Source organism: Callospermophilus lateralis, chromosome 8 (assembly GCF_048772815.1).
Source record: "Callospermophilus lateralis isolate mCalLat2 chromosome 8, mCalLat2.hap1, whole genome shotgun sequence".
Classification (NCBI taxonomy): domain Eukaryota; kingdom Metazoa; phylum Chordata; class Mammalia; order Rodentia; family Sciuridae; genus Callospermophilus; species Callospermophilus lateralis.
Window position 1 is genome coordinate 67,416,266 of NC_135312.1, and position 16,275 is coordinate 67,432,540.

The following is a 16,275-nucleotide window of genomic DNA, read 5'->3' on the forward strand; positions in this document are numbered from 1 at the left end:
GGCGAGTTGCAGGGGGAGGGGCTTTTACAGTTATCCATTTTTTGCTAGTCAGCTCCTAAGCCATTTTTCTTTGTCTTAACTTTGAGTTATTGATCTGGATTCTGACCCTGTGAACATTATTTGCCAACTGGTTCAATATTATGCCTTATCAGCAGGGGGCACTAGAGGGATACTTCAAGGCACAGCAGAGGTGGTATTCCTAAAACGCTCCTGTCCTTTTTCCTGTGTAGACAACCACAGGCTCTGGCAACCTTCAACCACCACCTTAGTGGATGACTGCCAGCTCACCATCCCCACATACCAACTTTGGGCTGTATCAGATTGGTGACTTTCTCTGCCATTAAATTGGCTACTGCCTCCCCCCCTCCCAGGAGGTCTGAATCTCAGCCTTTGGGATGATGTCTCTTCTAAGTTTGTAACCTCCACCCCCAGGTATTTCCCTCAAACTTAAATGGAGCATAATTACTTTTATCTGCCATTCCATAGAGTACCTTTGACTTCTCTTGATAATTAACCAGGTTTTATTAGTTAATAAACTTTATATTAAATTTCCCTGATACATTATTGATATGATTCCTGTCTCCTGATACAACCACACCATTTGCTTTCACCCCATTTATTTCTTTGTTTAAATTTTCAAAATTTGTTCTTTTTAGTTAAACATGACAGCAGAATGTATTTGTCTATTATCACTATTATACTATAGAGATGTGGCCACATCAATATTTATAGCAGTTCAATTTACAATAGTTAAACTATGGAACCAGCCTAGGTGCCCTTCAGCAGATGAAGAGATAAAGAAAATCTGGTATGGCTCCTCACTTATTTCTTAAACTTGGTGCTGGAGATGTGATTGTGTGACCCAGTGATTGAGTGCTTGCTTTGCATGCATGAGGCGCTGAATTTGAACTTCAGTGCTGCAAGAATAAATAAATTTTAAATTTTAACATGAGGTGTCTAATGTAGATTTTTTTTCTTTATCTCTTTGACACAGTTGAAACTTTTCAATCTGAAATTGTTCACCATTAATTATGTGAAATTTAACTTTATTTCTTTAAGTATGTCCTCTTGTTTTTAATTTTGCCTTTTAGGACTCATCTTACATAGACGCTGGCACTTCCATCCTTCTATCCTCCACAGCTCTTTGGTATGTTTTATTCATTATCATTTCATGCTGCCTTTTCCATCTGTTTAGCTGTAAGTTTTTAGAGGAGACATCAGCAAACTACCACCTGCCACCTGTTTTTGTAAATAGTGTTTTATTGGTGTAGTCTATAGCTGCTCTAATGCTAGAACGGCAGAGTGTAGATTTGCTACAGAGACTACATGGCACACGACCTTTAAAATGTTTACTACTGAACCCTTTTCAAAAAATGTTTGATAACCCCTATGCTAGGGAACAGGAAAAATCTTGTGCTTCTTTCTGTCTCGAAGGCCTATTGCTAATCTTGCCGAGGTCCACTGAATGAGTGAATAAATAAACAAGCTTTGAAAGACAGATAGTATTTCAAAAGGCAGAGAACTGAGATGCTATTTCATAAAGTAGTAGAGGGCTGGGGATGTGGCTCAAGAGGTAGTGGGCTCGCTTGGCATGCGCGGGGCGCTGGGTTCGATCCTCAGCACCACATAAAAATAAAATAAAGATGTTGTGTCCATGGAAAACTAAAAAATAAATATTAAAAAATTCTCTCTCTCAAAAAAAAAAGTAGGAGAATAGCATTCTACTTTAAAGGAACAGAATTAAGCAAAGACAGAGAATGAAAATCAAGGATAGCTTTCCAGTAGAGCAAAATGTCTATCAAAAGTGAAGCCAATGGGCTGTGGCTGTGGCTCAGTAATAGAGTGCTCGCCTAGCATGAGTGAAGCACTGGGTTTGATCCTCAACACCACATAAAAATAAAATCAAGGTATTATGTTCACCTACAACTAAATATATATATATATATATATATATATATAGTGTGTGTGTGTGTGTGTGTGTGTGTATGTATATGAAGCCAAAAAGATAAATTTAACAAATAGTCTGCAAAGTTTTCTCTTTACAATAAGGAGTTGATACTGAATTCTCTTTGCAAGTGCTAAATGTGTCATATGACCAGACAAGTGCTTAAGGAGGATTTGTCTGGTGGTGCTGTGAAGGACAGATTAAACACAGGAGATAGGAGACACTGGGGTTGAGCAAGGGTGTGTAGCAACGAGTTAAAAACTCCTATGCATTATGAAACTCATACTTGTAAGAAAAAGGGATGTCAGATCACCAGGAACCAGGTTTTCTGCAGAACATTCACGAAAAATTGACAGTTATTTTAATTATAATAATTGTGCACCCAGTTCTTCTTACAGTGGGTCACATTTGCATTTCTGACTTCCAGGAGGAATCATATGACTAGGAATTTCTCTATCTGCCCACAATCTATGCCTGGCATTCTATACATTTTCTTACAATGGCCTTGGGGACTGATTGAAGCCTCACTGTCTCCAATCCATTTTCTCAGGGGAGCCACCGAGAAAATAATCTTTCGTAAATGCAACATGGTCAAATCAATTTCCTACCCACTACATTTAGGATAAAAGAAAAATTCCATATGTTGGCATGTAGGACTCTTCACTGTAGTTTCCAGTTGACCTTTGTTTTCTTTCCCCTCCCTTCCCCCGACCTCTCTCTCTGGGGCACTAGGGACTGAACCCGGGTATCAAACATGCTAAAAGCAGCATACCACTAAATTATACTCCCAGGCCCTGTCTTATTTCTATTACAATCATATTTCTATAGCATCATCTTTGCCTTGAGGTCTGTTCTGCCTTAGTTTGCTTATTTTGGGGGCAGGGAACTCTACTCCCCTTCATCTGGTTTAAACTAATCCTTACTCTTTCCCTTTCAGTGTCAGTATCCCTGTCCTCATCTACACCACCTTCCCCCAAGTCTAGGTGGGTTGTTTTCTTGTCACAAATATATGTTCAACTCTCAATTTAACTATGGTTTATTTATATTTGGGGGGAACAAAGTAAAGCCCTTTGAGATATACATGCAGTCCTTTTACAGTAACATAATTTAAACTGCTAGTTTAAAGGGCTCAGATCTTGCCAGGCAAAGTGGTAAACACTTGTAATCCTGACGATTTGGGAGCCTGAGGTAGGAAGATTACAAGTCCTGGGTCAGTCTCAGCAACTTAGAGGAGCCCTGTTACAAAATTTAAAATTAAAAAAAAATAATAATAAAAATTAAAGGGCTCGGGGTGTACCTCACTGGTTCAATCCTGGTTCTGCAAATAAACAAATAAATAGTGCTTGGATCTTGCTGGCTACAGAGTTTGGAGTCCTTCAGTTTGGCCAAGAAAACAATTACCCACGTTGTGATGCCAGGCACATTCCTCACCAGTCTCTCTCACCCCCACCCCATTTAAAAAGAATTTGTCTTTGAGACAAAAGAGAGGGAAGAAGTAAGGACACTGCCTGTAACTCCTTGGTTGCACATCTTCCCAATCTGTGCACCTCTTACACTTGATACGTCAGCAGGTGTTTTCTGCCATTCTGATACCTGCAAAGTGTGGTTGGTATACAGTCAAGTGGAAAGTGGAAACAGCAACCAACTACGGTGCAGGATGCCCCTCCCATTAGTGTTCCAGTTCACTTTTTCTAATTCTGTGACCAAAATAACTGGTGGTTGTATCCATTTTCTAAAAATCTCATGAGCAAGCAGGTCATAAACTGTATATGCTCAACTCTTAGAGCTATCTTAAAATAACCTCCTGGAAAAACCTTCTTGAAAGCTGTGACTTCATCTGACCCCTGTTTTCTAGATGACAGGCTGCCTATAGCACTCAGACAGCTATCCCCAGGTCCTCCACATCCCAGGACAGTGATGCAGGCTGGGCAGGTCTATCCAAAAGTGAGACATAAAACAGTCTTTACTAGACTCAGACCAGAAGTCCTTGGGTCTTGAGGGCCTCTGTGAATTGGTTAATTGTCCTCTTCACATTCTTTCCTGCCTGTCTGCACAGCTTCATAAGCTGTTTTTTCTTCTGACAACAGAACGTGGCCTTCTCCTTTCTCTCCTCTAGGTTGGCCGTATTACTGCCTGGTACTTCCAGTGATCTTGTGAGCCAGGTGTCCCAGGTGTGCAGACTTTCTGATAGGATTCAGACACACCACTTTGAGAGCACCAGGAATCACCATCGACTTTTCCTTATCATAGGGCAATGGGATCCCATCAAACACTCTCTAGAGCAGCCTGGCCTTGCCCTATCATCCAAAAGTGAGGTGGCGGGCATTCGTCCACTGGTGGAGAAAGGCCCAGTTCCTTGTTTCCTGTAGAAATTGCCATAAATGTTGAAGCCCTCATAGCCCAAGACCATTACCTTCAGGTCCAGCAGTACCTGCTTGGTCACAATGACCTTCAGGTGGCCCAGGAGATGGCCTTGGCTGTTCAGCACTAGCACCTGCTCCTCTACCATTTTTGGCAGCCACCTGGACCCATCAGTCTCTAAATGTTACGTTCTCATCCCCTTGGACTATTCAGATGTTCTGGGGATACAGCCTATGAGCTCCTCTAAGTCCCAGGGGTTTTTCTCATTTATTTTAGAATCTTCAGTAAAATCATAGTTTAAAATTGTTAGGAAACATCCCAGGAGTCGCACATGAAGCAGCAGCTAAAAAGAACCATCACTGAATTAAAAAAAAAAAAAGATTTTATATCCAGTACCGATAAATAATATATATATATATATATAAAATCAAACAAACAAACAAAAAAACAGACATGCTTCACCTTAGCAGAAATATAATCAGAAAGAAATGTATGTAACAGATTAAGAAAGTGCTAGAATTTCACTGACTATGCTAAAAATGTAATTGAAGAATTCCTATGGTGAAGATGAAGAGTAGATAATAAAGCTAAATATCTGCAGCTCTGTTGCGTATTTGCTTTTCTTTCATAAATTTGTCATAATTTTTAAAATTTAGATACAGTGTAACTATCTTTAAAAGTAGCCTGCTTATTAACCATTTATATAATATGACCTGGAGAAAAGTAATGTTTTAAAAAAACTCCTTGGAGCCAGGTGCAGTGTTTCATGTCTGTGATCCCAACTACTTGGGAGACTGAGGCAGGAATGAGGCAAATTCCGAGACAAACTCAGTAGCTTAGTAAGACCCTCCACAACTTAACTGAGACCCTGTCTTAAATTTTAAAAATAAAAAAGGACTGGTAGCTCAGTGGTAAAGAACTCCTGCATTCAATCTCCAGTACACAACAAATAAAAACTCCTTGGAATGGCTCTTCTGCCTTTTTTTTTTTTTTTTAATGCTGGAGGCTAGTGGAGATCAAACCCAGGCCCTCAAATGCATGTTAAGCACATCTGCAGTCCCACTTTTTCTATATTTATTATGAGAAAATTGATTTTGGTTTGTTTTTAAATAACCTGTCACCATTCAGGAAGCGAATCAATAAAAGTGCATTGGAATTACTCATTTATTTGCTTGTTTCTTCCACCATACTGGAATCTGGCGTAAACCATTCTGTCTTTGTCACTGGCGTGCCACATTACTTGGCACGTTGCCTTAAAAATATTCATATAAAGTTAGTAGCAGTTGTGATGCATGCAGCCCTTGTTACTTGGGAGGCTGAAGTTGGTGGATCCCATGAATCCAGGAATTTGAGACCTGTCTGGGTAACATAGTGAGAACCAGTCTCAAAAAAAAAAAAGTGTATTCATATAAATGGAAGGAAGTATGATCTGAACCGGAGCTGCATCCCCAACAAGACTTGCAACTCTAAAGGAAGAAAGAAAAAATTGTAGCAAACTTTCAATTCAATATCAATATTATTTCCTTTCTTCCTTTTTCTCAAACTTCCTTTCTTCCTTTTGTTTGTTTTTTTAAGAGATGGGGGTCTCAGTGTGTTGCCTAGTAGTCCCAAACTCCTGCGCTCAACTTTTTGCCTCAGCTGGGATACCACAAGCACATGGCACTGTGTCCAGCTCATTTTCTATATGGAGTGCGGTTGGAAAAGCACTATAGACTATACTGTGGAATGATGCAGAAAGAAGAGAAAAAAGGACAACATTTTAGGTAGAAGTGGTGAAACCCTGAGATTATGAAACATTACTATGCTTCTACATCTTTTACAATGAAATGTGTTAGTTACATAGTAAAAAGTTTAAGATATTTGTTATTGATAAGAATAAATATCAACTTGTTAGAAAACTGTGAAACTTTGCAAATACCCATCTGCTAGAGGTGACTCCTGTCCCACCATGCTCAGAGATGATCTCCAATGTTTTCATCGAAAGACACCATCAAATTTCATCAGGGACACCTTAATTAGTATAGTTGTTATAGTAAATTAAGCCAGTCTCACAATGGGGGCACAGGGAGTAGAGAGAAAACAATTCATGGGAAATTAAGTGAAGTAGCCAAGGGTCTCATTTGGAAATGCAAAATTTATTGATTATGCTTTCAAGTATGTGGACAATGAAGGACTCATGGGGGGCAAAGCAATATTTACCCTACCCCCTCCAAAGAAAATAGGAATTAACACAGAGGTCAAGGAAGTTTATTTTTCAGATACATATTAATTTACATTATATATTTTATTACATTTAAGTAAGGTAACTTTCTTCATCCAAATGATTTCACTCATTTAAACCATTAAGCTATGGGGGGAGCAGGGCAAGTAGGTCATTTGATGTAATCTTTCCTCATCTCTTTCAGGGAGGAAGATGAGATGAAGCAATGAAGACCGCTTGTTGCTTTCCTTGGTTATGTTCATAGTAGGAATTGGCAGCAACTTACCTAGACTTGAAGTTTTCCTTTCTTCCTCTGGGTCTATTTGCCAAATCCCCTTATACCCATTAGAATTTCCTGGGGTTGGGGTAGTGGAAAACAAAAACCTGGAAGATAGATTCAGTTTCCCACACCACTTTCTAACTTGTGACATTGAGCACAGTACTTATTTTTCAGCACTTCGGTTTCATTATTTGGGAAATGGGAACAATATATCTGTTTTATAAGGTTGTTGTGAAGATGAAACGGGCCTGTGTGTGAAAAGCCTTTTTTAAGCTGTAAAACGCTCCCCAGATGTTAGTTATTATCTTCTTTAAAGGGCACAGAATCTGTTCCACTTGTATAGAAGATTGCAAAAAGCCTCCTTGACACTTTTAGTCAGAACTTGACCCTGAGCTTAATCTCGCTGTCAAGCCAAGGGTTCTTGTGTCCCACAACAGCCTGGGGCAGGGTCACCCACGCGTTCGGTGCGGTCACTGCCGTGTTCCATCCGGAGCTGCAGTTTCCTCGCGATCCTCCCACCAGTCTCCTGGGTAGGGCCGCGACGTTCCTCGCCATTTGGGTGGCGCCAGCTAGAGGGCGTGGGCCGGGGAGGAGCAGGGTACCGCAGCTCCGGGGATAAGGGGCGGGGCGGGGCCTCCCGCGGTGGGCGTGGCCTCGGCCTCCCTGCCTTCCTGGGACTGCCGGCGCGCGTATCTGGCTTGCAAGCTAGCAGAAGATCGCGCGCGGCCCCTGCGCACTCGGCCGCCTCTTGTGCGCATCGCGATCGGAGCTGCCTTCTCGCCTCCGCTGCTCCGGAGCCAAGCCCTGCACCCGCGGCTGCTGAACCCCGGTAGGACGAGCTCTCCTGTGCTGTCTACACCCGCGCCCCTTCCCACTGCACAGGTCAGGGAAGGTGACTAGGGCGCCTGACCTGGGACAAGAAGCAAACGGGGTCTAGAAGGTAAGTGGAGCCCGGCGTTCCCTAGGTCGGGGAGCCCTTTGGCCCCCAAAGCCGCAGCCATAGACTAACTCGGAAGCTGAGACGCTCGCCGCCTCACTGCCTACTTCCCAGCACGGTGACTCAAGTCACTGGCGTTCCTACTTTTCCGGTGGGAACCTTCGGGGTGAACGGGTGAAGGAAACGCAGTCCTCGCACCTCTTCTTGAAAATCCGCAAGCCGGTATCGTCCAGAAAAACGGGATGGAATTTAGGAAGAAACCCATTCTCCCTCCCCATCGTCCACAAGTCAAGCATTTGCCCTTGCTCCCCGCGTCTTGCGGAAAGATGTCCCGTTGTTGGAACACGGTCCCTTAGTTGCGTAATAGACAAGTCCCAGAAGTTTCTCCAGGAGTAAAAGAGAGGCTCTTCTCTTTTCCACGTCGAAACCCCTCCACCGTGCATCTGGTAGGAAGAGATTAGTGGTACCGATTCCATCAAATTGTGATTAAGGGCGAGGCGTGCATGGGTCTGTGGGCTGCACCCTCTAGAAAGCGAGGGGGAAAGTTGGAGCACCTTCTGAGACTTACTTCTGGGCAGAAGGAGACTGCGTCTTAAGAATATGGGACTGGTTAATCATCTCTTGATGATTTTTTTCCCTCTAGTGTCTGATCCTCTGTGACTGTTGCACTGCCAGCCCTCCGACGGCTCCAGCGCCGAAATCCGCGAAGGGAGGGGGGAGGGGAGTAAGTGCTGTGTGAATCATACCTTACCTTAATGGTAGTTACATTAATGCTGTGAGGGACCTTCAAGCGTCTCAATGCCCGCCCCCCACTAACCCCTAAATTCCCTTGCAAATAATTTTAGAAATCATCTTGGCTTTGTAGGTTGAAAATGTATCTAAATCTTCAGTCTCTTGGGGGAAAGTCCTTACTGCCGGTGATTGGATTCGCTTGTTTTGTTATGTTTCCATTAAGGGTAGGTGGTTTTAATCTTGTTGGTGCAGGATGGTGGCGGCGGGGGGTGGGGTAGTATTGACTTACCGCCGTGGAACCAGACAGATTTAAAACCTTCAGTGAGAAACCGTAAATTTAAGTTGAAGACCCAGTGTTCTCTGGGACAGTCGCGAAGTGAGAAAAGCTCAGTAATGGAGGCACAGAAACATCCAGCAGAGGAGTCAGAGAGGTAAGGGGATTTTGCTCGTACAAGATTATTTCAGAGCAAGGTCATACAGAATGCATAGACCGTAGCAGAATACCTCTGTTCGACCTACAAGGTGTCAGACTCCCCAGAATAGAGGCACAAAAAAAAAAAAAAAAAAAAGGAAAACGATCTTTGGACTCAAGAGTCAAGTTCTCTGAGGCTTAAGAATACCTAGGCATGGCCCTGTTTCAATATTTACTTCCTCTGTCTAATGTATTTCCTTACCTTGCCTTTCATCTTTAGTGAAAAAGATTCCTTGAGTGGATATTCTGGAAATAGATTCATAGGAGTATTGAAAATTCTGGACGGTTCGCCTGCTTTATTTTAAAGGTGTTGTCCCTTGCCAGTGTTTGAAAGTGTTGTATTTGAAGATAAGTATGCAGAAATGGAAAGGAACTAAAGGATAATGTTCCCAGGAGACAAGCAGAGAATTCAAGAGAATAGATTAGTAGTTAAAACAAGGAAAACCTCATTTGTAATTAGCTATTTTTAAGGAATGAAAAGAACTAAGGAAAGAAATTGGGATAGACTTAATCACTTTGAGGCAAAAGGGATTGAAGAGTGGACTTTGGGGGAGAAAACAAGTTTAGACATTTAGGGACTTTTCTTTTTTCAAATATAATTTACAGGGACAATGAGGCTGGTCATGTGGGACTTGCAGATATGTTGCTTTGAATTCTTTGTCTATTAAGATAGGAAGCATTACATGTTAGAGTTAATATGTCTTATCCATTCACTGTAGCAATTGAATTTCCATCTTTGGCATCTGTCATTTGCTTAACTCTTCCACTTAACAAATACACAATTTTGACAAATCACAATGTGTTCAGTTAGAATACAAAAGTCACCTAAAGATTGAGGAAAATGACAAAATCAAGTTCGGATTATTTTAAACATCGCTTTCTTCTGCAGTATGCAGAACATGCATGCCTTTTTTGCCACCAGAAGTCACTGTTCCATTATGCGGGTAATCAGACCATATCAAAACTGGCTGTCTCTCCCATTTCCTATTTGGTTTAACTGAATTTTGAAAATTGTTGGTTGAGCCAACAGTTACTTTTTCAATTGGCTAAGATACTTGTTTAATTGGGTTTTTAATTAAACTTGGAAAAGAGACTATTCAATTAAGATGTATACGTGAATTGTATCTTTATCAGACACATCTACAGATTTTAGCCTTGTGGTTGTTCAAAGTTACTTTTTTGTCTTGGGAGTTCAAAATAATGAGTAAAAAAAGTAAGCTTAGAAAAACAAACTTTCTTAGCATGTATAGGGTCCTGGGTTCAATTTTCAGTACTACGAAAAAAGAAAAAGAAAAACTTGTTTTCAATATTTTTTGAAAAACAAGTAGAAGAAATTTTGTGCTCAGTTTTGTAATTTATGCTTTCATTGAATAATTTTGCACAATCCTTTATAAAGTTAGTTGAGTTATATCTTGAGATTGCCTTTTATGCTTTCACTTTTAAAAGCTAAAGTTAATTTACAGATATTTGGATAGGCATAAGACATACACTGGGATGATATACCCTAAAGATGTCTTTTAAGGTATGGCAACATGGGATTTTGTCCCTACTGTTAAAGTCCCACATTAAAAGCTGTCTTGGGACTGAACTCATTTTTTATCTTAGATATATCCATTGAAGCTAAAAGCCCAAAGTTCCCCTATTACAAGGCTCTGTACTGTTAACTAATTTTTTGGGGAGATTGAGAAAGTATGTTGGAGAGAGCACAAATTAAGGAAGTGCATTTACCATAAGTACACAAAAGTTTTTAAAATAAATTATATTTTCCTCATTAAAATATAAATTCAACCATAGTTTCTCATCCCAAATGATATTTAATGGGTAATAGCTTTCTAATAGCCTCTCTTTTATACACAATAGGAACTTATTTAATATTGGATACTTGAATCTCAGAATTTATTAAAATAGATTACATTAAAAAATAGGTTTCACAAACTCTCTAATCCACTTATGAAAATTCTATCACAGTAATGTGAAATATATTGTTCTTTGTAGATACACATCTTTTGTTAGTGTATTAACTATTTATATGTGCACAACAGATTGATATAGATACCATGAGGCACTAAGGCCATCCGGGTTGCTAATAGGAGTTTCTGTCTTCTGCCTTAGGACAGAACTCCTTCAGTAGTATTCTCCAGGGGAAGAAAATCAGCTGATTTTCTTAAATTATCTGGCCCATTTTAAACATGACTAAGGATTTCTTGTTGGAGTGACTTTTTCCTATTAAAAGACTGAGATTATTGTAACAAGTGGAGCCTGAAAGAAACAATTATATCATTAATAAAATATCTCATTTATTCCTGATACCTCCTGAGTACTGAACATTTCCTATGTGCCAGAAAGTACCTTAAGCATTGGAGATATTATGATAGTACTATTGTCAAGAAAGAGTAAGGACCGTGCAGGTAGAGCATACATTTCAAAGCACTTCAATGTTTACCAAAAGCTTTCCTGTGACATACTATTTAAGCCTAATTGTAACTCTGAAGTTAAAGCTCATTTTCCATTTTAAAATCAGGAAATTGAGTTGAAGTTAAGTTACTTGACTCTGTGACTCAAAGCCTGGTGCCCTTTCTACTATGGTACACTGTGTTGGCTATGTTGATATGTGGTTTCCTGTTTTTCAAGAATTACAGCTTGACTTTAAAATATAAATAGTTTCTCCTTGGCTAAGTAATTCTTTCTGATCATTATGAGAATGAAAAAAAAGTTTTTTTTTTGTTTTGCATTCTGGACATATATTTGTGCTTCCAAAGGAAAATATTATGCAGATCTATTTAACAGACACATGATTTATTTTTCCCCACTGGAGATTCTTACCTTCCTAAAAATTAAACACAGGGCCTTACAAATGGGGGTCCCTTAGTGCAAGAAATCCATTCAACTTATAAAAGCTCAATTTATACACTTTCAAGAGCACATACCTGTGTAAATCAGGATATTCTCATACTATTTCCTTCAATCTTGTATATACAGTAAACCTATGCAGTATCAACACTCACACTTAAAATGTATATCAGAATCTCTTGGAAGTCTTCTTAAAGCACAGATATGCCCTGCTACCACCAGAGTTTTTCTGATTCAATATGTCTGGGGTAGTGCCCAGGAATTTGCATTTGTATCATATTCTCAGGTGCTATGCCTGCTGCTATTTCTGAAACCACACTTTGAGCATCACTACAATATACAGAATACACTATAGAGTTTTTAAAAGTTTAAAAGCATGATTTTCTGAATGCACAGCTTGAATTTTAATTTTTGACTTGCTACTGCTACTTGTTAGCTGTCAGACTTCAGGCAAATTACTTTTCATAGAGAACTGTGAAGTCCAAAGCTTCACCCTACTTGCTAGCAAACAAGTTAACGTGTCACAGTTTTGAGGATTTCTAGGTTAAAAAAGAATGACCTTGACACTCAGAATAGCTATAGCCAGAGTATCAACAAGTTTTTACACTGGTTTTCTCAGGAGAGGGAATATTGCATTATAGGAGAGGAACCCCTAGATTAGGGAATCCCATCTTTTGTAATTGAAAGTAAGCATGTCACTCTATTCCTGCCCTTTGCTCTAGGAGACTGTTTTCCAAGGCTGAACAAGCATCTTTTTAAAGATGAGTTTGTTCCAAGAAATTTCTTTAATGTCTTCAAATTTTAAAATGCATTGTATATTTCACCAGCCCATAAGAAATGAGGCAAAGAAATTTTCTACCAATATTCATGTGTTGTTCTTTGTTTTCTCAGCTACTTTATGTTTACCCAGAACCATGTGACTAATCTTGTCAAGTGGGAACAACATGTCACTTCACTCCTGAAGCATTTAACTAATTCTCCTGCCTCCTCACTGACACTGGGGGTTGAATGGGCCTTGTACATTCTAGGCAAGTGGTAAAACACTGAACTACATCCCCAGCCCTTTAAGTGACTGTAGTAAGATCTTCCAACAGATTGAGTTCTCAGTGTGGAGCAAATCTTCCTTCCCTCCTCCCTACCCAAACACATCAATATGTAATAGACATAGGAACATGGAATAAACCTTTGTTCTCTCAAGATACAGAGATTTTTCCTTTATAGCATATCCTAGACTATTTTCACCACTTCCAGTGTCCATAGGGCCTGTGTATCATAGGAAAACTAATGGTCATTCATTCAAAAACATATAAGCTCTGAGGATGTATGTGTAAAAGCTGGATATGGAAGCTATATGTAGGGGTACACACCTGTAATCCAGCTACTCAGGAGACTGAGCCAGGAGGACTGAAAGTTTGAGGCTAGTCTGGACAATTTAGTGAGAACTTGTCTAAAAATATGGAAGAAAGGAAGGAAAAAGGGGGAAAAAAGGAGCTGAGGATATAACTCAGTATGTCAACACTGTTGTTTTTCTACCCAATACCCATTCTTGTGTTTTTTTTTTTTATTGTTAAGATAACCTTAATTTTGCATGGTACCATATTTGTTCAGCCTTAGATGATTGATTCTTTTTGTTCTCAGCCAATAATAATTTGTATCCTAATTTCCTGCTTCCTTGGAAGCTAAAAAAGTCCAATATAACCTAATTCTGGTGTTTTTTTTTCCCCCAAGATTTTTTCAAGACAGGGTCTTGCATTGTTGCCCAGGTTGGTCTTGAACTCATGAGCTCACATAGTCCTTCTGCCTCAGCCTCAGATTAGCTGGGACTACAGATGTTGTTTTAGTCTTTTTTTTTTTTTCTTCTGTGACCAAAATGCTGACGAGAACAATTAGAGGAGGAAAAATTTATTGAGGGATCACAGTTTCAGAAGTCTTAGTTCATGAATGGCTGGCTCCATTGCTCAGGTCCCAAGATAAAGCTCATCATAGTAGAGGGAAGCAGGTCAAGACATGGCCACCAAAAAGCAGAGAGTGAATGTTCCACACTTCAGGGACAAAATATATACCCCACAGGTATGTTCCCAATGATCCACCTCCTCCAGCATATCCTACTTGCCTACAGTTATCACCAAGTTAATCCCTATTGGGGATTAATGCACTGATTAGGTTAAACCTCTTGTAACCCAGTCATTTCATCTGTAACTTTTCTTCTACTGTCTAACATGTGAGTTTTGGGGTCCCTCATACCTAAACCACAACAGATATGCATTACCATGCCCATTTGGGTAGCCAAGGGTTTGGGGAAGAACTTTCCTTTCCTGACAGAAGGATGACACAGCCATACCTTCCTTCTCTTCTTTCTTTGCCTTGTACATGAATGAAATTTCTATATGGTGGCAGTCTTTTATACCTTAGATGACAGGCCTGAAGACAACATGGCAGAGCAGAAAGAGCTAGAGTATCCAGTGCTGTCATTGATTGGCTAAAAGCATACCAGGAGCCACCTTCTTCTAAATTTGCTATAGGATAAACATAAACTTTTATTAAATAGTTGCTATTTGCAGCCAAACCTATTCCTAACCCACATAATGGGGATAATGGAATGGAGAGTTGGTTGGTGGGAAAGTACGGTTGAGAGGACATCACAGTGCTACATTAGATTTGAGAATCGGGGAAGGCCTCTCTGAGAATGTGTCTTTGAACTGAGAACCAAATGGTGAGAGAGGAAGTCAACAAAATATGGGATGTATACTTGAGTGTGGGCAGCACCAGAATCCCATGGAATAGGCTTTGAAGTTATTTTAGTCAGCTTTTTCACTGCTGTGACCAAAAGACCTGACAAGAACAATTAGAGGAGGAAAAGTTTATTTTGGGGCTCATAGCTTTAGAGATCTCAGTCTATAGATGGCCAATGCCATTTCCTTGTCCTGAGGTGAGGCAGAACATCATGGTAGAAGGGTGTGGGAGAGGAAAACAGCTGAGGACATGGCACCAGGAAGTGCAAAGAGAGTGCTCCCTCACCACAGGCAAAATGTAAATCCCCAAGGCACAACCCCAGTGACACACCTTCTCCAGCCATACCCTACCTGCCTACAGTTATCACCTAGTTAATCCATTAACGTGGGTAAATTCACTGATTAGGTTAAGGCTCTCATGGCCCAATTGTTTCACCTCTAAATTTTCTTGCATTGTTTCACACATGAGCTTTTTGGGGGACACTTCCATATCTGAACCATAACAGAAATGGAAAAGCGGTAGTTGGGGGAAATTGTGTTCCATTATGGATTTCTAAGTTTGTGAGGTCTAGGTAGTATAGGAGAGCTGGAGGATCTGTAAGTGCTTAAGCCAGTTTGAGATTTTGGGAGATTATAATCTGCTTGGGGTAGAATTCTGGAGAATCAGACCAAAACAGAATGTATGACTCATGACTCACCCTGACACATTGCCTGTTACCAAGAGAATGTTACTCATGGAAGGCATGTTTGGATAAAGGGGAAGTAGAGAATACCAGAAACTGACCAGTCCTAGAGTTCTCTGGCCTCTGGACAGAGTAGTTTTCCTCATTCTACTTTGGAAACTAGGTCATGGTCATGGAACTTTGAGACCTACCTAGCTCTGTTTATCCCACTGAAAGCTTCCCTGGTATGGAGTCTCCTGGGCATGTGATTTGGTTGACCAAAAATAACTAGAACAACAACAACTATTTATTGAGTACTTTCCATGAGCCAGTCATTGTGCTGAAAAATTTACAAACATTATTTTATGAAAACCAGCAAGAACCCTATGAAGTCCCATATACTGATGCAAAAGCTGAAACCTCAGTGAACAAGACTTATTTTCTAATGTCCTGAGTTGCAAATCAGCCTTTTACCAGCATGTCACAAAGATTCCTGAGTGTGGTTTCCCCAGAACGTCCTAGATTTTGAAGTATTTAATGACCTGTGGCAGAATATTTGAGAACAGTATCCTGAATCTTTCTTTATTTCTTTTCTTTTCTTTCTTTTTTGGTACTCTCCCTTATTTTTCTTTCTTTTCTTTATGTATATGGTGTGAGTGTTCATTGTACATATAAATGTGTATGTATATACATATAAAACACTTAAGTGTTCTTACTTTGTTTTCACTGCTATTAGGGGAAAAAAAGCACTTTGGTATACATGACAATTTAATTTCCAAGTAAATTTGTACTGCAAGAGGGTGGAAGGACTATAGAAGGGTCTCCTAAGAAGACATGGCAGGGCATATCTCTAAATGAAATATAATCTGTTACTTACAGGAAGTTTAATGTGGTTATGACTGACTTAAATAATATAATCAGATCAGCTATTTTTTGAAGACCTGTGTTTTGTCGGTGTGCTAGACATGTTAACTGGGTGATATAATTGACTCTTCTGGGTAACTGTAGGACAGGAGACTCATCTCCATTTTGCAGATGGGAGCAGTGAGGCCAACAGAGCCTAACTTGCCCCCTTTGGTCTTGTGATCTTCCTCCTGCTCTACA

At 40.0% G+C, this 16,275-nt stretch overlaps 1 protein-coding gene and 1 pseudogene across 2 annotated transcripts in view; one reads left to right on the forward strand and one right to left on the reverse strand.

Moving 5' to 3' along the window:
* Positions 1–3,917: 3,917 nt before the first annotated feature.
* Positions 3,918–4,454, reverse strand: LOC143406343 (large ribosomal subunit protein uL13 pseudogene; annotated as a pseudogene).
* Positions 4,455–7,502: 3,048 nt separating this feature from the next.
* Positions 7,503–16,275, forward strand: part of Aff1 (ALF transcription elongation factor 1) — a 189,614-nt gene continuing 180,841 nt past the window's right edge. For both annotated transcript variants that reach the window (XM_076865240.1, XM_076865241.1), the window contains exon 1: positions 7,503–7,726. The gene's annotated coding sequence lies outside the window, so the exon portion shown is untranslated. The remainder of the gene's footprint in view (positions 7,727–16,275) is intronic.